Raw genomic sequence first — 24,754 nt, 5'->3', positions numbered from 1 at the left:
AGATTTTGTATAATTTTGAGGTCATCTAATCAATGAAATATTTTGCATGGTTATACATTCGAGAAATCATGTTTGTAAGATCGAAGCAATGAATCAGATCACCGACATAAGAAGTCTATTTATACAGAATGAATTTAGCGTTAGAGATATATGTGAATGAGAGAAATGTGTGTGCATATTTGTATGAAGCAAGACTTATGTGATACATGAGAAATCATAGAGTATTATGACTGTTACAGAGACACAGAGGTCACTGAGAAGGTTTTTAGAGAACAATCAAAGAACAGAGTAAACAGAAGGGTTTACCAAGTTACTTTATGATTTACCAAGGTATGCTATAAGCAAGGTAATCTTATTTTGAGCACATAGAATCTGCTACAGCATTTCAAATGTAAAGTTGCAGATATTTGTAAACTCTTATTGTAATATTTTGAAGTTGTAAGAGAAACCTTTAATAGGGTAAAAGACTCTAATCAAGTCTATAAATTGTAAAGCCTCTAACCAAGTGCAACATTTATATAAAGTGTTGTAAAATCCTTTAGCAAGGTAGATCTAATAGATCTTGTTACTCCTAATAGGGTAAGCTATCAGAAATAGCTAAATATGTAGCTCTAACCGAGCACTCTTTATTATTGCAGTAGTGAAGTTGTGGGTGCCATCCCCACCGCAAGTTTTTCTCTCTAACCAAGAGTTTCTACATAACCAAAATATATGTATTATGGAGTGAATCATGTATGATTGTTACTTATTTGTTTTAGCTTTATGTTATGTTACAACATTTTTTGTTTTATGCATAATAGTAAAGATATTATTGAGAAAGGGATTTGAAGTACTGATTCACCCCTCTGCTCTTAGTACATTATCTTTCCATATTGGGCCTAACAATTGGTATCAAAGCTTGAATCTTGAAAAGGGTTTAAATACCTAAAGAGAAAGATCTTATCAATGGAAGGTTATAAACAATCTTAGAGGATTGTGTATCTGCAAGAAGAATTGCATCATGCTAATGAAGTGATTGCAGACATGCAAAGGCAAATGCAAAAATCTCTGAAAGTGACAAGAAGATTATCTGATGATTTGCAGGACTCTCAAGAGTTAGTGGAACAAATTGAGATATCATTTGAGAACAGTGTGTCTAAAGAGATTGAAGAAATGATTGGAAAATTGAAATAAAAGAACAAAGCACTGGCTGATCAACTAAAAGCAATGAAAAGAGAACATGAACATTTCAGCACACAGATGACTGAAAATCTTGATGCATTGAGGACAACCGAGGACAAAGTAAGAGATCTAGAAAGAGAGAAACAACAACTTGAAGCTTTAGTATCTAGGTTGATTGGGATTCAACAAAATATGACAGATCAACTAGGTTATGCACATCATGAAGCAATTCTAAAGAATAATGAGAATCAAGCATTGAAACTTGAAGTATCAAGGTTGAGCAATGAACTTGAAACAAAGAAGAAATCCAAGGAAACACTGAAGAACAGTTATGAAGCATCAAAGATGTTGGATGAGCAACTGAATGCAAGATGACCCTACAAAGAAGGAGGACTCGGTTACAAAGGAAAAGACTCTACTGAGAAGGGAATCTGCACTACCAAGAGGGGAGAATCACCAAAGCAAGCTGAAATCAAGAAGAACATCAAAAGAAAGAAGCCTATTTGCAACTACTGTAGAAATCAAGGTCATACTACCAACATGTGTCAAATCAGAAAAGGTAAGCAACCGAATGCCACTAAGACCAATGGTTATTGTTACAATTGCAATAAATATGGTCACACATCTAATCAATGTAGGACAAAGTCTATTAACCATTATCAAGCAAAATTCAAAGGGTTTTGTAAAAACTGCAATACATATGGACATAGTACTGAGAAGTGTTGGTTTAAGCAAAAAAACCACATGTGGTCTGCACATCGAGCAAATACTAGAGGTTACCAAACTCACACAGATCCTTAACGACAATATTTTGTAGTACCATGGGATTACAATACAAGGATATGGTTTGAATGTTGTAGAAGATATGGACATATAAGTGCCAACTGCTTTATAAGGTTTGGAATGAAGAACCGAAGATCATGGAGAAATCCTGGTATGGCATGTTTTCATTGTCACAATGTTGGACACTTGGTTGGAGATTGCAGAGATCAACCTAGAGAAGACACTGAGGAAATAAAAGAGAAATTAAAGATGATTTAGAGAAAGAAGGAAATTGTGTCAAATAAAGAAAGCACCTTACCTACCGAGTTAGGTGCTCCCACTACAAATTAATTAGTAAAGGTATGAAGGGACTGCATTCTCACAAGGTTAAATCTTAAACAGTTCCTATTTTAGTATGTACTGAATTCAAAATCTACATAGTAAGATGTAGTAGTAAGTTTGAAATTCTATCAAAGTCTTTTGGAGCACTTTACAGGAAATCTATCAAGGCGGTGAATTCAAGAAACCTGTCAAGTCGATATATGAAGGAAATTTGGTTACTCAGTTAAAGCATAAAAAGGGAAAGAAAAGTTAAGTAGAACCAAGTGCATTTAATGTCTTTGACCAAACTTGCACGGAGCTCGATAAGGTTTATTATGTACATAAAGCATTCTTCGAGGTCATTTTTCATTCACCAAGTTTTCAAGAAGCAGAGCAGAGCGAATCAAGGCGATCAAACCATCTTCAAAGTGAAATCTAAGGTATTTACATCAAATCTCATTGCATTGCTAAGCTGGTTTACCGAACTCATTAAGTTGTTATTATCTGCTGAGTGTGGAGCATCTGTCGTTTGTTAAGTTTTCAAACCCTAAGCTTCCTATGTCAATTTTTATCTGAAATCAAAATGGCACCTAAGATCCAAGACCCCATTGTTGTCAAGAATGTAGAGAAGCCCTCACTAAATTAATCTTTGACTCCCAAAATTGCATCTGAACTGGATGACAAAACTGCCTTTTCACTCATCCCGGATCGAGTCTTGTTAGTTGAGGATGTGAGATTCTTCACCAAATGTTGTGTTGAAGAACTCGGTCATGTTGAGATCAAAGATGCATATGATGAATTGTGCATGGATGGTAAAATGGATAGCAAGTATGAGCACATCAAAATCAAGGGATTGACTGAAGCCCTAACCTATCCCTGTGTGTTCAAACCCTAGTGGGTCAAGTTTGTGCTAAGCCAAGTGCATGATGATTTCATGTGGCTACAAGAGCAACCGTTTAAGATCACTAAAGAAATCATTCATCTGATCATCGGTTATCCTATCTATGATCATGCCCGAGCACAGAAAATGATATCATGGAAGGAATTGATCAGTTTGACTATAGTAGAATCTGATTGCAGAGGTCTGAAGTTGAACAATGTCACTGATCCTAAACTCAAATTTACCATTAGAGTAATTGGTTACTGTTTCTTCCAATCGGCAAGGGAAAACAGTGTACCCTGTGTAGTAGTGGACTTAGCATACAAAATTGTTAAGAAAGGCATGAAAATTGACTTGTGTGAAGTATTGTTGAAGAACTTGTTTGAAAATCTAAACACAATCAGGAAGCCAAAGAAGAGCAACTCAGCAAATACTCTAAAATTTGGATCATTACTTGTATGTATGTTTTTCTACTTTGAGAAGTTTTTTCCAACAGTCGGTAAAGTTGTCTGGGAACTACACCGACCAGTCACCCATCAAATTAATGACCTCATCAAGAAGTTAGGTGATAACTTTAGTGATATAATGGATGATTACTTCAACAAGTTCCAAGAGAAAATGCATAACAGGTACTAGATTCTAGCACAGCTAGTAGAAAAATATTAGGATGATATATGTTTTGAGGTAGACATCAATTATTGTTATATGAAAGCTATTGAACTGAGGATTCAATCTTTGCCACCAATGGGTTATGAGATTGATTTTTATATCACAAAATAGCAAATTGATGCCTATCTATCATTACCAAGGCATGCTACCAAGTTGAGGTATGGAACCTATGAAGAGGTGAAAGAAAAAGTAAAGATGAGAATTGTAGTACCCAAAGCTACAAGGAAGGCATCAAAGATGATTAAGGCATTAACTCAGAAATTCAGAGAAGAGTCTTCCTCCACACCTGTCAAATGCATTCTAGCCATAACCGACGAGGAGACAGAAGCCCAAGAAGCAACCATAACACTTAGCACCGAATTGCCTAAGGGAAAAGTGTTGAAGAGAAAGAAACGGGACACTCCAATGGTCCTACCAACAAAGAGATCTAACACAAGGGCATCTGTTGCATCACTGAGTAAGAAACAAAAGGTTGTTGCCATTCCTAAGGTAACTAGAACTTACAAGAAATCTACTCGGAGACTCATTTTGCCAAAAGAGTCGAGTGATATTGAATCTAAAGATGCAAGTAAATTTCAAATTGTGAAAAGCAAGAAGGTAGATGTACATAGTGTAGAAAATATTTGTTATAATCTGAAGGAATATGGTGGATTTGGTGGATTTAGATTTGTCAAATATGAATCCAGATCTGCTGATGAAAAGAGGCAAATTGAAGAAGCTGTCTTTTACACACTTCTAAAATTTTGAGTGGTCCCATTAGAAGTATGTAATTCTATTCCTAGGAAATTATATGCACATATTGAAACCAGATGGCAATATGCCCTAGACTCAGAGAAACAAATCAAAGAAAGAAGTCTGGTGCATCTCTTTCCTAATATGTTGGTTGATGAAAGAAAAGAACATCTGACAAACAACCAAACATAATTTACAGTAAAACAAAAGGCCTTGAAATTGATGAATGGCCTATATATAGAAGTGGAGAAGGAAACAAAAGAGAAATGGAAGGACATCTTTCAAAGAAAGAATGCTGGTGAACAATCTATAGTGGAAATAGTCAATGTCACCGACCAAGAGCCTGATGTCACCGAGCAAGATCCTACTGACACCATTCAAATAGATGAAGATGTCATGGATGCAGAGGCACCTAAACAAGAAATGATAGAAGGCAATGCTTATGCAAAACTTGTCTCTAGTGAATCTATTTTGGAACAAGTTCAACATTACCCACTGATCAATCAACCTGCTACAACCGAAGCTCCTCAAGATACAGATTAAGGCACCGAAGATCAAAAGTCTATAGTAGAAGGTACTTCACAAGAACAAACCTCTCAAGCACCTTCTAGCACGGAAAATGTTATAGCTGAGACACCAAGCACCAAGACACCGAAGGACACTATAGAGGCTAAAGAAACTAACCAAAGTGTTGTCTCTACTGAGCAACCTACCAAGGTTCCTCAAGCCTCTCAAGCTATTGTAGTGGTTCACCTGGTAAAAGGTAAAGAAAAGAAGTTGAAAAAGCATAGTTTCAAAATAGATTTATCGAAACCGATAGTGTTGCCCAATGTAGACATCTCCAAATTGAAAGGGCAAGCACTCACTGAATTCGGTGAACTGTGCAAAGGAAAGGCCAAATAGGAGAAACAACTAGCCATACAAAAGAAGAATAAAGTACTTCAGAAGGTAAAGACCTTACTATCAGATATGCTACCTTTAGCTACAGTATCAACCGATGCATCCATCCATATTCAATTGGATGAACTCCTAAATTAGATTGAGACATCAGGAGTAGATGCATCTGAATTTTTGAGCAAACTAAAGGACAAGGAGCTAACTGCTAAAATGATAGAGGAAGTACAGAAATCCATTGCTGTTGGCAAGGTAAAACTTGTCAAATTTATTGTTGAGTTGTCCTCTCAACTCAAGCACATTCTTTCATTATTTCAGAAACTCTGCACATTTTCTTTATTCCTTAAGGACATTAAGAATAAAATAGAAGCAATTGAGAACGAGATCACTGATCTCTCAAATAAGTTGACCCCTGAGCCCAATTCAGTTCAGAATTTTTATACTAAGCTACAATAGCTCATGGCTCAACAATTGGAACTAAGGAATGAAGAATACAAGATCAGGATGGACATAATGACACTTCAAACATTATTCCTTCCTCATCTTTTATCTATTCAAGAACAGCTCAACTGAGTCACTTACCTCTCTACTACACAAGAGGGAAGCACTTTAGATGTCTTAATTTCATTATTGGCTGATATTAATGCACATAATTCTTTAATGGATAGTGTAAAGGATGCACTCTCTATCGCTCTCACCGAAGCCAAGACAAAGTACAAATCCATTTTTGATTAGTTGCCACCTCCAAATGGTAACTAAATTTTGATGTTTGTCAAAAAGGGGGGGTATATCATCAGAGTATACATAGCATCAAAGTACACAGGGGGAGTGTATAGTATTCAAAGTATCAAACAACCAGAGTGTAGTATACAGGGGGAGTATACCGAGCAGAATGAGCAGAATAAGCAGAGTATCCAAGAGCAGTGAACCGAGGAAAAAACAATGATTATAGAGTATTGATCACCGAGCACACATAATCAGAGTTTTGTACAACATATTGATAATGGGAGTATATTTGATTATACAATTTCATTGACTAATATATATATTGTATGTTTAGTCAAATTTTGTAAAGTATACAGGTTTTTGAGTAATGAATTTGAAAGTAGTTTTTGTCAAACATCTCAACTAATGTCAAAAGGGGAGATTGTTACTACTTATCAAATTTCCATTAGTTTCTATATTCAAAGTCATACTATATATTCTAGTCGGTTAGCATTATCAAATCATGCAGTCGGTACACACAGAGAAGTCGATATGAATAGTCTAGTTAGTTTCAGAAGGAAAATAGTCACAAAGCCCAGTATACACTAAGCTGTCTACCGAGTGTGAAATATGTCTACCACACAGTAAAGATAATACACCAAGTTGATATACACTGAGTGAAATGTGTTACCAGATTCATTGAACCTAGACACACATATGAAAACGTGTTACAAGATTGAGGCACATAGAACTGTTATCACATTGGAAATTGCACATATAGATTTTGTATAATTTTGAGGTCATCTAACCAATGAAATATTTTGCATGGTTATACATTCGAGAAATCATGTTTGTAAGATCGAAGCAATGAATCAGATCACCGACATAAGAAGTCTATTTATACAGAATGAATTTAGCGTTAGAGATATATGTGAATGAGAGAAATGTGTGTGCATATTTGTATGAAGCAAGACTTATGTGATACATGAGAAATCATAGAGTATTATGACTGTTACAGAGACACAGAGGTCACTGAGAAGGTTTTTAGAGAACAGTCAAAGAACAGAGTAAACAGAAGGGTTTACCAAGTTACTTTATGATTTACCAAGGTATGCTATAAGCAAGGTAATCTTATTTTGAGCACATAGAATCTGCTACAGCATTTCAAATGTAAAGTTGCAGATATTTGTAAACTCTTATTGTAATATTTTGAAGTTGTAAGAGAAACCTTTAATAGGGTAAAAGACTCTAATCAAGTCTATAAATTGTAAAGCCTCTAACCAGGTGCAACATTTATATAAAGTGTTGTAAAATCCTTTAGCAAGGTAGATCTAATAGATCTTGTTACTCCTAATAGGGTAAGCTATCAGAAATAGCTAAATATGTAGCTCTAACCAAGCACTCTTTATTATTGTAGTAGTGAAGTTGTGGGTGCCATCTCCACCACAGTCTTTCTCTCTAAGAAAGAGTTTTTGCGTTACCAAAATATATGTGTTATGGAGTGAATCATGTATGATTGTTACTTATTTATTTTAGGTTTATGTTATGTTATAGTAGTTTTTGTTTTATGTATAACAGTAAAGATATTATTGAGAAAAGGATTTGAAATACTGATTCACCCCTCCCCTCTCAGTACATTAGCTTTCCATATTGGGCCTAACACATTTAATGTATTTTGTTACAGCTTGGTTACAACTCGGTAACAACTCAGTAAATACTAAACTTCACTCGGTAGATGTTCCGCCTTCATTAACCGATAGCGATAACCTTAGGGTTTTCCGACTAAGTTCCTTAGGGTTTACCAACTAGGTTCTTTGCTCAATAACATAGTATAGTATTAACCTTATAATTTACAACATATGTATGATGTTAAAACAATCTAAACATCATGATCTCATCATTGTCTGACTCACTAATAGTTGCCCATTGAATACCTTATAAATCCCATTATTCATCATATTCTTTCTGTGTCTTTTACTGACATCTTTATACTCATCAAATCATACTTCTCAAGATATGGCAACATCATACTGAATTAGAAAATCAATTTCTCGACATCAATGACAAAATAATAATATTAAGACAGTAAATCATCCTTAATTAGTTATATCCATAATCATCAACAACCTTCTCAATATCCTTATTGAAATGCCAACAATTTGCCATTGTTTGTTATAATGCCAAAAGCAAACAGTTTTATGTTCAAACTTATTCTATATACTCTAGTCGGTTATCTCTATCAAGATATTCAGTCAGTATGCACAGTCTAGTTAGTTATAGAAGAAAGTAGTCTCAGAGCATAGTATACACCGAGTTTTCTACCGAGTATCATTCCATGTCTACCGAGCAGCAAAGATGACACACTGAGTTGTTATACACCGAGTGAAATGTGTTACCAGATTCATTGAACCTGGACATACATATGAAAACATGTTACAAGATCGAGGAACATCTAACCGTTATCACATTGAAAATTTCACTTTAAGATTGTGTGTGATTTTGAGGTCATCTAACCAATGAAATATTTTGCATGGTTATTCATTTGATAAAACATGTTTGTAAGATCGAAGCAATGAATGGATCACTGTCATAAGAGATCTTTTTATACAACATGGATTAAGATTAGAAATATACATGTAGCATGACAAAAAGGAAGATATAGAGATATATGAAGCAAGACATGTAAAAGCACTAAGTGTTATGACTATTACAAAGACACAAAGGTCACCGAGAAGGATTTCATAGAACAGTCAAAGAACAGAGTAAACAAAAGGGTTTACCGAGTTACTATATGGGCTACTGAGGTATGCTATAAGCAAGGTAATTTATTCCAAGCACATAGAATCTACTGTAACATTCTAGATGTAAAGTTGCAGATATTTGTAATGGTTTATTGTAATATTTTGAAGTTGTAAGAGAAACCTTTAACAGGGTAAAAGACTCTAATCAAGTCTATAAATTGTAAAGCCTTTAACTAGGTGCATAATTTACTTTAAGTGCTGTAAAATCCTTTAGCAAGGTAGATCTAACAGATCTTGATACTCCTAATAGGGTAAGCTATCAGAAATAGCTAAACATGTAGCTCTAACCGAGCAACCTTTATTATTGCAGTAGTGAAGTTGTGGGTGCCATCCCCACCACAGTTTTTCTCTCTAACCAAGAGTTTCTGCATAACCAAAATATATGTGCTATGGAGTGAATCATATATGATTGTTATCTATTTGTTTTAGCTTTATATTATGTTACTGCTCTATTTGGTTTATGCATAACAGTAAAGTTATTATTGAAGAAAAGTTTTAAAGTACTAATTCACCCCTCCCCTCTCAGTACATTAGCTTTCCATATTGGGCCTAACAATTGGTATGAGAGCTTCAATCTTGGAAAAGGGTTTAACTACCTAAAGAGATATAAACAATCTCAGAGGATGGTGTATCTGCAAGAAGAGCTGGATCATGCTAATCAAGTGATTGCAGACATGCAAAGACAAATGCAAAAATCTCTGAAAGTGAGAAGAAGATTATCTGATGATTTGCAAGACTCTCAAGAGTTAGTGGAATGAATTGAGACATCATCTGAGAATAGTATATCTGAAGAGACTGAAGAAATGATTGGAGTATTGAAAGAAAAGAACAAAGCACTGGATGATCAACTAAAAGAAATGAAAAGAGAACATGAACATTTCAGCACACAGATGACTAAAAATCTTGATGCATTGAGGACAACTAAGGATAAAGTAAGAGATCTAGAAAGAGAGAAACAACAACTTGAAGCCTTAGTATCTGATAAGAATGATGAAATCACAAGGATGATTGGAACTCAACAAAACCTGTCAGATCAACTAGGTTATGCACATCATGAAGCAAATATGAAAAATGATGAGAATCAAGCATTGAAACTTGAAGTATCAAGGTTGACCAATGAACTTGAAATAGAGAAGAAAACCAAAGAAACATTGAAGAAGAGTTATGAAGAATCAAGGATGTTGGATGAGCAACTGAATACAAGAAGACCCAACAAAGATGTAGGACTTGGTTACAAAGGAAAAGACTCTATCGAGAAGGGAATTCATACTACCGAGAGAGGAGAATCATCAAAGCAATTTGGAAACAAGAAGAACATCAAAAGAAAGAAGCCTATTTGCAACTACTATGGAAATCAAGGTCACACTGCCAACATGTGCCAAATCAGAAAAGGTAAGCAACTGAATGTCACTAAGTGAAAAGGTTATTGTTACAATTGTAATAAATATGGTCACACATCTAATCAATGTAGGACAAAGTATGTCAACTATTATCAAAAGGCAAAATTCAAAGGGTTTGGTAAAAACTGCAATATATATGGACATAGTACCAAGAAGTGTTGGCTTAAGGAAAAGAACTATGTGTGGTCTGCACATCGAGCAAATGCTAGAGGTTACCGAACTCACACACATCCTTACTAACAGTATTTTGCAGTACCATGGGATTACAATACAAGGATATAGTGTGAATGTTGTGTAAGATATGGACATATAAGTGCCAACTGTTTTATAAGGTTTGGAATGAACAACCAAAGATCATGGAGAAATCCTGGTATGGCATGTTTTCATTGTCACAAAGTTGGACACTTGGCTGCAGATTGCAGAGATCAACCTAGAAAAGACACTGAAGAAATAAAAGACAAATTAAAGATGATTTGGAAAAAGAAGGAAATTGTGTCAAATGAAAAAAGCACCTTACCTACCAAGTTAGGTGCACCTATTCCAAATTAATCCATAAAGGTATGAAGCAACTACATTCTCCCAAGGTTAAATCTTAACAGTTCCTATTTTATTATGTACTTAATTCAAAATCTGTATAATTAAGATGTATTAGTAAGTTTGAAATTCTATCAAAGTCTTTTGGAGCACTATACAGGAAACCTATCAAGTCAGTGCATACAGGAAACCCGTCTAGTTGTAAATGAAGGAAGTTTGGTTACTCGGTTAAAGTGGAAAAAGGAAAGAAAGTTAAGTGGAACCAAGTGAATTTAATGTTTTTGACCTAACCTGCATAGAGCTTGGTAAGGCATATTGTGTACTTAAAGCATTTTTGCGGTCATTTTTGCTTACCAAGTTTTCAAGAGAGCAGAGCAAAGCGAATCTAAGGTGATCAAACCTCCTATAAAGCAAATTCAAGGCATTTACATCAATCTCAATGCATTGTTAAGCTCGTTTACCGATCTTATCAAGTTATTATTATCTGGTAGGTATGAAACGTCAGTCATTTGAAAATCCTAAAACCCTAAGGATCCTTTGTTAACTTTTATCTGAAATCTACAATGGCATCTAAGATCCAAGATCCCATCATTGTTAAGAATGTAGAGAAGCCCTCACTAAAATACTCTTTGACTCCCAAAGTTGCATCTGAACTAGATGACAAAACCACTTTTTCACTCATCCCAAATAGAGTGTTGTTAGTCGAGGATGTGAGATTCTTCACCAAAAGTCGTGTTGAAGAACTTGGTCATGTTGAAATGAAAGAAACCTATGATGAATCATGTACAGATGGTAAATTAAATAGCAAGTATGAACACATTAAGATCAAGGGATTAACTGAAGCCCTAGCCTATCCCCGTGTGTTCAAACCCAGTGGGTCAAGTTTGTTTTGAGCAGAGTTCACGATGATTTCATGTGGCTAGAAGAGTAACCATTTAAGATTACCAAGGAAATCATTCATCTGATTACCGGTTACCCCATTTATGATTATGCCCAAGCTCAAAAGATGATATCAAAGAAGGAATTGATTAGTTTAACCATAGTGGAATCTAATTGCAGAGAACTGAAATTGAACAATGTCACAAATGAAGAACTAAAATTTGCCATTAGAGTAATAGGTTACTGTTTCTTCCAATTGGCAAGGGAAAACAATGTACCCTGTGTAGCAGTAGACCTAGCATACAAAATTGTGAAAAAGGGAATGAAAATTGATCTATGTGAGGTGTTGCTGAAGAACCTACTTGAGAATCTAAACACCATCAGGAAGCTAAAGAAGAACAACTCCGCTAATACACTAAAGTTTGGATCACTACTGGTATGCATGTTTTTCTATTTTGAAAAATTATTTTCATCAGTCAGTAAAATTGTTTGGGAACTACATCGACCAATCACCCCTTAGATGAATGACTTCATTAAGAAGTTAGGTGATAATTTCAATGATATTATCGGTGATTACTTTAGTAAGTTCCAAGAGAAAATGCATAACAGGTATAGAATTCCACTCTAGCTGGTGGAGAAATACAAAAATGACATATGTTTTGAAGTAGACACTGATTACTGTTATGTGGATGTTGTAGAACCGAGAACTCAATCTTTGTCACCTATGGGATACAAAATTGATTTTTACATCACACAATAGAAAATTGATGCATTTCTCACATTACCGAGGCATGCTACCGAGCTAAGGTATGGAACCTATGAGGAAGTGAAGGAAAAGGTAAAGATGAGCATTGTAGTACCCAAAGCTACAAGAAAGGCAACAAAGATGATAAAGGCATTATCGAAGAAATTTGGAGAAGATTCTTCCTCCACACTTGTCAAAGGCACTTTAGCTATTAGCAAAGAAGAATCTGAAGCCTAAGAGGTAGCTATAACACTAAGCATTGAATTGCCTAAGGGTAAAGTGTTGAAAAGAAAGAAACTGGATTCATCAAAGGCCTCACCGACTCCTCCAGTAAAGAGACCTAACACTAGAGCATCTGTAGCTTCACAAAGTAAGAAATCAAAGAGTTTTATTGTTCCCAAGGTAACGAAGACCTACAAGAAATCTACTCGGAGACTCATTTTGGCAAAAGAGTCTAGTGACACCAAATCTGAGGATGCAAGCAAATTTCAGATTATCAAGAGCAAGAAGGTAAATGTACATAGTGTGGAAAACTTCTGTGCTAATCTGAAAGAATATGGTGGATTTGGATCATTTAGATATGATAAGTATGAAACCAAAAATAATGATGAAAAGAGACAAATTGAAGAAGCTGTCATCTGCACACTTCTAAAATTTTGGTTAGCTCCATTGGAACTATCTAAGTCACTTCCAAATGAACTTTATTTGCATATTGATAATAGGTGGAAGTATGCAATGGACTCAGAGAAACAGATCAAAGAAAGAAGTTTGGTTCATCTCTTTCCTGACATGTTAGTAGCTGAAATAAAAGAACATCTGACAACCTACAACTCAAAGTTTCTCGTCAAACAAAGAGCCTTAAAACTGATGAATGGGCTATTATTGAAGTAGAAAATGAGACAAAAGAAAAGTGGCAGGAAATCTTTAAAATCAAGGATGCTGGTGAGCAAGCTATAGTTGAAATTGTTGATGTCATCGAACAAGATCCTGATGTTACCGAGCAAGACCCTGCTGACACCATTCAAATAGATGAAGATGTCATGGATACAGACTCACCAGAATAGGAAATGATAGAAGGCAATGCATATGCAAAACTTGTATCTAGTGAATCAGTCTTGGAACAAGTTCAGCCTTATCCACTAGTGAATCAACCTATCTCAACTGAAACCCCTCATGACACAGATCAAGGTACCAAAGGTCACAAGTCTATAGTAGGAGAAGGTACTACTCAAGAGAAAACATCTCAAGAACCTTCTAGCACTAAGAATGTTGCAACTGAGACACCAAGTACCGAGACACCAAAGGACTCTACAGAGGCTAAATAAACCGACCAAAGTGTTGCCTCTACTGGGCAGCCTACCGAGGGTCATCAAGCCTCACAAGCCATTATCTTAGTTCCATCGGTGAAAGGTAAAGAAAAGAAGATGAAAAAACATAGTTTTATAGTTGATTTGTCAAAACCAATAGTGTTTCCCAATGTAGACATATCAAAATTAAAGGGGCAAGCACTCATTGATTTCGGTGAACTATGCAAAGCAAAGGCTAAACAAGAGAAGCAAATGGTGATTCAAAAGAACAATAAAGTACTTCAGAAGGTGAAAGCACTCTTAATAGATATGCTACCTGAAGCTACAGTGTCAACAGATGCAACCATCCATATCCAACTGGATGAACTCCTAACAAAGATAGAGACATCTAGAGTAGATGCATCAGAATATTTGAGCAAGCTAAAAGACAAGGAGCTCACTGCAAAAATGATAGAAGAGGTACAGAAAGCTATAGCTATTGGAAAAGTTAAACTTGTCAAATTTATTGCTGAGTTGACTCCCCAACTCAAGCACATTCTTTATTTATTTCAGAAACTCTACACATTTTCTTTATTCATTAAAGACATCAAGAATAAAATAGAAGCAATTGAGAAAGAGATCACCGATCTCTCAAATAAGTTGACCACAGAGCCAAATTCAGTTCAAAATTTTTATACAAAGCTACAATAGCTCATGGCTCAATAGTTGGACCTCAGAAATGAAGAACACAAGATCAAGATGGACATAATGACACTTCACACATTATTCCTTCCTCATCTTTCATCCATCCAAGAACATATCAATCGAGCCACCTCCTTATCTACTACACAAGAGGGAAGCACTCTAGATGGCTTAATATCATTATTGGCTAATATTCAAGCACATAATTATTTAATGGATAGTGTAAAGTATGCCCTCTCTGTTGCTCTCACCGAAGCACAGACAAAGTATAAATCCATTTTTGACCAGTTACCACCACCAAATGGTAACTAAGTTTTGATGTTTGTCTAAAAAAGGGGAGTGATATAGTATTAGAGGAGTGATATAGTATTAGAGGAGTGATATAGTATTCAAAGCATCAAAGTATAATATCAAACAAAAGGAGTATAGTATATAGGGGGAGTATACCAAGCCGAGTGAGCAAAGTATCCAAGAGCAGTGAACCGAGTAGTGAATAGGACAGTAAGCAAAGATCAAGAGTAGCACATAGAACATTGCTCACAAAGCATGGAAAATTAGAGTTTTGTATAGTATATCGATAAGGGGAGTATATCTGGATATATTATTTTATTGACTATTGTATATACTATCAGTATAGTCAAATTTTGCAAGTATATAGATTATCGAGTTATGACTTTGAAAGTAGTTTTTGTCAAACATCTCAAATAATGTCAAAAGGGGAGATTGTTACTACTTATCAAGTTTCCATTAGTTTTATGTTTAAATTTATTCTATATACTCTAGTCGGTTATCTCTATCAAGATATTCAATCAGTATGCACAGTCTAGTTGGTTATAGAAGAAAGTAGTCTCAAAACATAGTATACATCGAGCTGTCCACTGAGTATCATTCCATGTCTACTGAGTAGCAAAGATGACACACCGAGTTGTTATACATCGAGTGAAACGTGTTACCAGATTCATTGAACCTAGACATACATATGAAAATGTGTTAAAAGATCAAGGAACATCTAACTGTTATCACATTGGAAATTGCACTTTAAGATTGTGTATGATTTTGAGGTCATCTAACCAATGAAATATTTTGCATGGTTATTCATTCAATAAAACATGTTTGTAAGATTGAAGCAATGAATGGATCACCGTCATAAGAGATCTATTTATACAACATGGATTAAGATCAGAAATATACATGTAGCATGATAGAAAGGAAGATATAGAGATATATGAAGCAAGACATGTAAAAGCACTAAGTGTTATGACTATTACAGAGACATAGAGGTCACCGAGAAGGATTTTAGAGTACAATCAAAGAACAAAGTAAAAAGAAGGGTTTACCGAGTTACTATATGGGTTACTGAGGTATGCTATAAGCAAGGTAATTTATTCTGGGCACATAGAATTTGCTATAATATTCCAGATGTAAAGTTGCAGATATTTGTATTTATTTATTGTAATATTTTGAAGTTGTAAGAGAAACCTTTAACAAGGTAAAAGACTCTAATCAAGTCTATAAATTGTAAAGCCTTTAACCAGGTGCAACATTTAGTTTAAGTGTTGTAAAATCCTTTAGCAAGGTAGATCTAACAGATCTTGATACTCCTAACAAGGTAAGCTATCAGAAAGAGCTAAACATGTAGCTCTAACCAAGCAACCTTTATTATTGTAGCAGTAAAGTTGTCGGTGCCATCCCCACCGCAATTTTTCTCTCTAACCAAGAGTTTCTGCGTAACCAAAATATATGTGTTATGGAGTGAATCATGTATGATTGTTATCTATTTTTTTTAGCTTTATATTATGTTACTGCACTATTTGGTTTATGCATAGCAGTAAAGTTATTATTGATGAAAAGTTTTAAAGTACTGATTCACCCCTCCCCTCTCAGTACATTAGCTTTCAATAATGGGCCTAACAGTTTTGACCTTCGACATCGAATAGTTATTAATAATAATTAATTAAATTACAACATGATTTTTAATATCCTCAGAATTTATACTTAAGTAATGAATGTTTTGTCCTTCGGCATCGAATAGTTATTAATAGTAATTAATAAAATTACAACATGATTCTAGATATTTTTCCCTTTAAGTTTTACTTTTCTACTTTTCAGAGTTTTCAAAATAAGAGACTCGTAAATCATAATCGTTTTTCATTTCTTGGACAAACCTGTAAATCGAGGGAGATTCAGAAACAAGTACTAGATTGAGGAATGCAAGTTGCAACAGAGACTGTCTGCGCCAATCTAGTGAAATAGAAATTCCAACTTTCGAGTAAAATCTAGAACACCTACATCCCGCCTTTTTTGCTTTTGGTAATCTCATGGTCCAATTTGAGGGTTAGTGTTTTCATGTTTTTATCTAGCATTATTTTGAATTATTAACAATAATAGTGATGGGGAAAACGGGAAGCAGTAGTTCAACAAGGAGCCAAGTGAAAAACAAAATACCTAACCAAACTGGTTAAAACACTAGGTTTCACTGATGATACCATGATATTTATGACCCTACTATCCATGGTGAAAAATATATCATAGATATTAGATATACATTGTCTAGTAAGGCGGGACATGCATGCAAGGCAAAATTTATTGTTTTCAGCCCAATGTTACAACAAAAAAACAAATAAAATCGCATCGTGGGATGTTGGATTGGGAAGCATGGTGTTACTTGAAGTATTCCCTTGCCCTTATTTTGTCATGGTCTACACCGAAAATTATGATGAAGATAAAAAAGTAATTGTCAATAAAAATACAAAATATGAAATTCTATCCTTAAACGAGGGAGAATTTGCTCGTTTGTTGAACCTAGGATTTGAAGCCCAAAACTCAAACATCCAAATTGACCTCGAAAAGCTGGTAGGAATTATGAGAGTCTTGATCCAAGTCACAGAGATTCATTTGTCAAAGTTCTAATAAAGAGTGGTACTGGTATTGTGCTGGATTAGAATCATAAGCCTGCTTATGATTCTAACATTTTTGTTCCATGGGTTAGGGATACTATTTCCTTGCTATAATTTTTCCTAGGTTTGGAAAGTGATAGGGAAGTGGGTGAAAGCCTTCTTGAAATGATTTATAATATCCATTGTGCAAGTCAGCCATTAAGATATAATATCTCCTTCTATCCAAGTATCGTGCAATATTCAAGACCAACAAGCTTCAAATTGTGAGCTATAACATTGATGAGAAAACTGGGAAGAGAATAGAGTGTCCAATATATGATTGGACACCAAAGATAAGGATGCATGATAACAGAAAGAACTACAACCATTTTGTAGACTTTTTTTTGGCACCAATGTATAATGAAATTACAAGCACTCCAATTCCTAGGTTGCCTATGTCTTGTAGAGATTACATTCAACTAGAATTGGTTGACTGGTTCTTCATGGAAGAATTCACTATGTTAAGGTTTTACAGATCGATAGTAAAACCATACAGACTTCCAATAAATGTGACAGAGAGGGTATTTTCATTAGAGTATGTACAGAAATTAGAGAGCACAGATAGGCACTTCCATGGTCAGCAAAAGAAGAGCATATTTTCTTCCTTGCCTTTCTCATGTGGAGGGTTCACATTTGAGAGAAAAGCATTCAATGTGGCACATGATATTTTTACAGTTTTTAACTTTGGTGATGAGGGTCTCTGGCAGTATGATCCAATTAGTGTAGTTCAAGCAAGGCTTAAGAAAAATGGGAACTCTTTAGTGTTATGTCAACATGAAAGTAAACCATTGCTAGAAAAGCTTAGAAACATGGACTCCTGGGATGAGGTTAAAAAAGAGATGGAGAAAATTGCAGCTCACAAAAACATTTCAACATAAGAAATTTCATCACAAATTATGGCATTGCAAATTCACATAGAGAGGACAATAGAGGAGGGCCACAGAATCCAAAGTATGAGGTCCTACAATTTCTACCTAAAATCTGCTAGTCCATCTAACAAATCTATTCCCAAATCAATTCTACATGAATGTAAAGAGAATTATTTCACACAAACCAAAATAATTGATTTTTGGAATATGAGGAGGAACCTCAGTGAACCAAAGACAAGTGCAGAATTTGAGAGCATCGACAAGGATGCAGAGTTTACCAAATTGTGGGATATGGAGCATGGCAGGATTGAAGATGATTATGATCATGAGGTTGCCATTGAGCCCCCTCCAACAACTACTACAGTCCCTAAAATATTAGGCGGAGTCAGTGAGTCCATGAAAGAAAAATATAGCAAAGGGGCAAACCTTGTGGAAAAAATGGGTTTTGGTGGTGGTGGTCTAGGTCCCAAAGGAGAGGGCATTTGGTATCCACTTCAGGTACAACTTCCATCATAGTCAAAATCAAAAGGTCCTTATAAACCAATCATTGGACTTGATTCTTCAGATTCATCAGGGATAGGTACTACTCATTACCCTTGGGGTCCACCTACATTTGTTTCAGGTTCAAATCCACAACCACCACCACATCATGGTATTCCCATTGGTGGTGAATCAAGTGCCACTACCACTGGTGGGGAATTTGGGGATAGTATTCCTATTATTGTTTAGTCAAGTGCCACTGTGATTGGTGGGGTTGGCATGGGTACTACTACTGATACTAGTTGTCTTGGTGTTAGACAAGGGCAACAACAAAATATCTCTCACAAGAGGCCACTAGAGGTAGATTCTCATTATCATACAATTGAGAATCCTATATTAAGTGCCACTGACACTACAAATCAATCATTTGTAGCTTCAGATTACACACCTCAAAAGACTATGAAAACTACACATGAAAGTGTCAATGGGAGTGGGATAGCATCAGGAACTGTTGTTGGTAATCCTCATCAAGCATTAGTTAAAAACATAGGAATAAGTGGAACTAGAGCCTACGATATTCCTATGTCACCTTTCAAACATTCAATTGCTACAACAAGGCTATATTTTGAATATCGTGATTACTATGAAAAATATGAACACACAACAAAAGTAAATAAAGAAAAAAATAATTTCATAGGGTTTCCATGTCTGAAGTTGTAAATGAACATCCTACAAGGAATAGGGTATTTCCAACATATGACCCATAGAAATATATGATGGAGTTCATGGTTGTTATGCCCCAGGGCCCATCTAAAGATAAAAATCCACCACATAGTTAGATAGATCCCTCTCAATTTCAAGTTAGGACCCTCCAAATGGATTTTTCCAAAGTACATAATATGGACAAAATTAGTGTGTCAAAAGGGACTAATTAAGTGGTCTACACTTCACTGCTAAAGGTGGAGAGAGAAAAAATAAACTAAAGAAACAAATAGAAAAGTTACAGGTAGACCTGAAAAACAAAAAATCAAGGAGGAAAGAAGGAGATAGCAAGTGCAATGATCTACAGAAAAGGATAAAAAATTTGGGCTCTGTAGTAGAAATTGCAGAGCAAGAGAAGAATGATGCAGAATTGAATGACCTGATAGAAAAAATGGCTAAAAGCAGTAAAAAAATTGTTGAGGAAAAAGCTAGTTTTCAAAAATTATACAAAAGTTATGAGTCTAATGTTGTCGAAATGAAAACATTATAGGACCTATTGGATCATGGTAAGGAAAGAGAAAAACATTTGCAAGAGGAAGTAGAGGAAGAAAGAAAAAAATGTGCACAAATGAAAGAAGACTTGCACAATGCAAATGATAAAATAAAAACTTTGGAGGATAGATTGAAAGATAATATGAAAAATACAATGAAGTATATACAAGAAAACATTTGGTGGCAAATAATGCAAAGGAGTGAGAAGTTGTGTGAATGGTTTCAATTGACTGAAAGTATGAGAATAATTTTTTATAAAAATCAAAGGGCACTATGAGAAGAGCACACATTTTTATTCAAAAGAGGAAAAGGCAAAAAGATTCTGAAAGTAGTCTACAATTCCAGTGACAGCTACTTGGCATCCAAGGGAATTAAGAGCTGCATTGATGCCACAGTTAAGACATCATATATCATTCAAAAATGCTAGAAGCTAAGGGAAACAATATAAGATATGGAAAGTTGTGTAAAAAAGATATTGAAGCTACAAGAAAAGAAAAATAATTTGATTAAACTTTGTTTGCCTAACCCTTTTGACACATCAAATAAATTCTTTGGAGAAGAATCTTACAAAAAAATCATGGAGATAAAATGAAGTCTGATTTAGACTTGCTTCCAAAGGACACAATTCCTAAAAGCTTTCTGAAATTCATCCAACCATTTACAACTCTAAATTCGGTATTGGATGAAACAGTGATGTCAAGTAAATCTTCTAACTATGGAATGTTGAAAAATTTGGAGTTGACTTTCCATAGTTTACAGGATATTGACCTTCCATCAGATGAAGAGTGGAGCACCCTATAAAAACTAGAACAAAACTCTTAAGAATCATAGTATGTATTCCACAATTTTCTTCTTTTATTATTAATTTCAAGGTTTTATATTTTTTCTATTTGGTATTTTGCTAATCCAACCTATGAATCTATGATGCACTCGATATTGATATTTTGCTAATCCAACCTATGAATCTATGATGCACAATGCAAAACTTCAGCCAGTAAATTTGTATTCTCAAATTCTCCCTTGCTTTAACATTTATGCATTTCTCTATTTCTGATTACTAGGTTATAGGCACTACTATTATCTATGTTTAATTTGTCATGGCATGAATTAATATTTAATTTTGAACTCTGTTTTTTGAACAAGAGACATCAAACATGTAGCAGATGTTAAATTTCTAATACGGCCTGTGATGGCCATCTAAATCTATGCTGAGTTTGTGATTTTGGTGTTCAGTCTTCACATGTTGCAGACTTGAAATTCTACCTAAAGCTGTTGTTGCTCCCTTGTTTCTATAAAAGGAATTCAGGGTCAGTTGCAAAGGGTTCTAAAAATTTGTATTCACTTTTGCAATTGGCATGGAGAATCACATAGATTGGTGTATTACTATTGAATGAATTGTATCATATGGCTATATTTTGAAAGAATTAATGAAAATCTAAGTTCTCGACATGTGTATTACTATTGAATGAATTGTATCATATGGTTCTGAAAGTATCACACAGATTTGAGACTCAAACATGTATAAATAAACAATAAACATCTCTATATCAATAAACACATTATGGTTTTTTTCTATTATGCTATTTTAAATCTGGAAATAGAAAGTTGAAAAATACAATTACAAATCAATATTAAATTCTAATTGCAAAAAGTAATATGCTTTTGTAATATGAATGATGAGATACAATAATAAGATTAATAAATACCAATCTCTTACAGTTGCCATTCATCCTCATCAAATTCAGTGCTTTCTTGATTCTTGTCTATGGTTTCTTCACTCTGATTCTGCATACCTTCACTAAACTGCATCTCAATGCTACCAGTAGGTCCAGTACAAGAATCAATAGTCCCACTTTGGTTTGAAGTGTTGCCCAAACCTCTTCTTTCACATTTAGATCTCCATATTTGCAGTGCCCTATCGTAAGGAAAGGTGTGGACATCATACCTAGATGTATAGAGCCTCAAGCAATTTTCTAAATTTTTGTCTAGTTTGTTTCTTAGCTTTGATTTTAGGAACCCCAAAACACTAAAAACTCTCTCATCTTCCACAGAACCCAATATCATGGTAAGACATATATCAGCAAGCTTCACATATTCTGATGTTGAATCAAGCAACATTGAGTTCTCAGCTATAGATTTCCAAAGCCTTGTTTTTTATTAAGGAAAAAATAGGTTTTGAAGGGGCCCTGAAACCCTTTACAAACAGAACTAAAATAGCATAAACAACAAAAGCGATGAGAAACAGAAAAGATCAAAACCACAAAAAACCAACGGATAACCAGAGAAACCCAAAAAAGCCCCATTAAGCCAGCAGGCCTTCCAGAATTCAGACTTTTTCTAGGGCTTTTGGTAGGGTGTTGCTAATTTTGTGCAACTCCTTGATGTTGCCTTTGAGGTTAGGGGGATCCTTAGTAGATGTAGCCACAACTTTCTTGACGCTAGCCTTGGTTCTCTTCACAGTACCACCCACCTAAGTAGCATCACCGCTTCTAGTCTGGATGGTCTCATCATCCAGGTCAAGATCCACAACCAGATTCAGAGTGCAGGTATGATCAAAGACCTTGGTGATGTCCTCAAGGTTTTTAGTGATGATAGAGAGGATACTTGGGATAATTCCCATTAGATTTTTCATCGCTTCTTTTCCCTCTTCCAGTGATTTTACCTTATTCTCCATTTCCTACTTCCATTTATTCTGCTCTTTGTTTTCATCCTCGCTCTTCTCATCTGAGTTTATTCCCTTTTTTTCTAGGTTTTTCAAGATCTCATAGGTCCATCTATCATAATCTGTTCTCACCTTAGAGAGTTTCTTGAGGTTATCCAGGATAAGCCCTTTACTAGCACATTCCTTATCCTCGCTATCCCTATCCTTAGTCAGGTCCTTCTCAGAATCTTTGTTCATTTCCTTCTCGGAATTCACTTTAGTTTCCTTGTTATCCTTGAGATCCACTTCTTCCATCAGATGACTATTGTCCTTACTAGGACAATCGCTAAGGATAGGGCTTTCATGACCAAGCTCATTATCCCCACTTTCTTCCTCATTACCCAGCTCCTTGTCTTTCCAGCAGTCTTCATTGTTGGAGTCGTTCGTCTCCATTCCACTACTTTCCTTAACTATTTCCTTTGTTTCTAACCCAGGAACACTTTTCCTTTTTTTGCTGGAGGATGCCTTCTCCTTGCTGGTTTCTCCCTCTTCCATCTTTCTCTTGCCTGAAGAGTCATAAATCCTCTTATTTTCCAACAAGGCGAGGGTTTTGCAATGCTCATAGATGAGCAATAGAAGCCTGCAATGGACAATCGGACTGGAAGGGTTATTCCAGTGTTTATTGAGGGACCTGGAAAGGGACCAAAAAAGGTAGTAGGGAAAGGATACCTTTTTGTCATGTCTGAAATGGTTTAAGAGCATGAAGTGGTAGGTGTGGGCCCTAGAGAAACGACCTTCTTGGGGGTTCTCCATAATATTCTGCAATATACATAGCTCTTGTTTTCTCCACCACTTAATAAATTTTTCATCAGATAGTGTTGGTTGATTTTGATAGAGATTGTTGAGGGTCATGCATGTCATCTTATGCATCGTAGCATATTCTACAATATATAGAGCTCTTTTTTGGGCAGCCTTCATAATATTCCTCATTTCCTCTAGCATGGGTAGAAGATTTGCTAAAGTTAAGAGTGTCTCTACATTACTTAACTTGCCAAGAAGTTCAGGAAATTTCCAAAGCCCTGTTACTGATCTCTCTTTGCGGGGGTTCTCCATTTTGGCATATTGATCTTTCATAGTGTATGCAAAATGATATGATTTCTCTTGAAGATGATTTTCATCTAATATTCCATTTATAGTTACTCTATTCAATTCTCTGGATATGCAAAATTGTTTTATCAAAGTTAGTAGCTTACTTCAAAAATTAGTTGCATTATTGAAGCTCCAATAATGAGGAAACACAATAGACATGGCTTTGAGTAGGTTGTCAGGCGGGAATCTGCTTCTAATTTGTGAGGAAAGATCATATGCAATTTTCTTCATAGAAGTAGTTACAGTCTCAACAATCTTGTCGAAATATTCCCTTGTAACTCTTGCTTTTTGCTTCCTTGGGTACTCTCCTAGTTCCTTGGGGTCGACCATGTCATAGAACTGCTTTGGTATCTCAACTCCCCATACATTGGCACATACCTCCCTGTCTGCACCGATTTGTAAAAAGTTATCAGGATTGTTCAAATCTGTGAGTCTCTGCCACTTAACAAATTTTTCATCAGATAGTGTTGCTTGATTTCGATAGAGATTGTCAAGGGTCATGCATGTTATCTTACACATCGTTTCATATTCTAAAATATACAGAGCTCTTTTTTGGGCAACCTTCATAATATTCCTCATTTCCTCTAGCATGGGTAGAAGATCTGCTAAAGTTAAGAGTGTCTCTAAATTACTTAACTTGCCAAGAAGTTTAGGAAATTTTGGTTTATCTGATTCGTTGTGAGTTGTGTGAAATAGTTCAATCAAGGATGGATATCCTGAAAACACTCGATGCATTAGACCATCCAAAGAGATCCATCTGGTATCATTATCCTTGAGAAGCCTTTTCCCAGCAGTTAATCCATTAGCAAAGTGTTCAAATTCCATAAATCACTTGGGACTTTGACAAAAGTGTGAGTAGAGCTCTCTGATTAAAATTTCAATTTTTTAACCGAAGAAAACTTGCTCACAATTCTGAAAGCTAGATTCATTCTGTGAGCCATGCAATGAATTGCA

This window comes from Cryptomeria japonica, chromosome 1, assembly GCF_030272615.1.
Source record: "Cryptomeria japonica chromosome 1, Sugi_1.0, whole genome shotgun sequence".
In the NCBI taxonomy this organism is placed as follows: domain Eukaryota; kingdom Viridiplantae; phylum Streptophyta; class Pinopsida; order Cupressales; family Cupressaceae; genus Cryptomeria; species Cryptomeria japonica.
The sequence above is the reverse complement of the archived record's forward strand: the minus strand, read 5'-3'. Positions refer to the sequence as shown.